The following is a 693-nucleotide window of genomic DNA, read 5'->3' as shown; positions in this document are numbered from 1 at the left end:
GGGGAAGGGACCCACAGGGGTGGGGAAGGGACCCACAGGGGTGGGGAAGGGACCCCTCAGGGTTGGGGCAGGGATCCCCAGGGGTGGGGAAGGGACCCACAGGGGTGAGACAGGAACCCCCAGGGGTGGGACAGGGACCCCCAGGGGTGGAGAAGGCACCCCCCAGGGGTGGAGAAGGGACTCCCCAGGGGTGGGGAAGGGACCCCCCAGGGGTGGGACAGGGACCCCCAGGGGTGGGACAGGGACTCCCCAGGGGTGGGGAAGGGACCCCCAGGGGTGGGACAGGGACCCCCAGGGGTGGGACAGGGACCCCCAGGGGTGACAGGGACCCCCAGGGGTGGAGAAGGGACCCCCAGGGGCAGGGACCCCCGGGGGTGAGACAGGGACCCCCAGGGGTGAGACAGGGACCCCCAGGGGTGGGACAGGGACCCCCAGGGGTGAGACAAGGACCCCCAGGGGTGGGGAAGGGACTCCCAAGGGTGGGGAAGGGACCCCCAGGGGTGGGGAAGGGACCCCCCAGGGGTGGAGAAGGGACCCCCAGGGGTGGGAAAGGGACCCCCAGGGGTGGGACAGGGACTCCCAGGGGTGAGACAGGAACCCCCAGGGGTGGGGAAGGGAGCCCCAGGAGTGGGGAAGGGACCCCCAAGGGTGGGGAAGGGACTCCCCAGGGGTGGGGAAAGGACCCCCCAGGGG

The 693-nt window shown here is 72.9% G+C and overlaps 1 protein-coding gene across 1 annotated transcript in view; it reads right to left on the bottom strand.

Annotated features, from left to right (window-relative positions):
- STRIP1 (striatin interacting protein 1) overlaps nt 1–693 on the bottom strand; it is a 24,075-nt gene that overhangs the window by 13,671 nt on the left and 9,711 nt on the right. The gene's annotated exons all lie outside the window — the stretch shown is intronic.

This window comes from Neopelma chrysocephalum, unplaced genomic scaffold (assembly GCF_003984885.1).
Source record: "Neopelma chrysocephalum unplaced genomic scaffold, ASM398488v2 Primary Assembly neopelma1_366, whole genome shotgun sequence".
In the NCBI taxonomy this organism is placed as follows: domain Eukaryota; kingdom Metazoa; phylum Chordata; class Aves; order Passeriformes; family Pipridae; genus Neopelma; species Neopelma chrysocephalum.
Note: the sequence above shows the minus strand (reverse complement) of the source record. Positions and strands in the feature narration are given on the sequence as shown.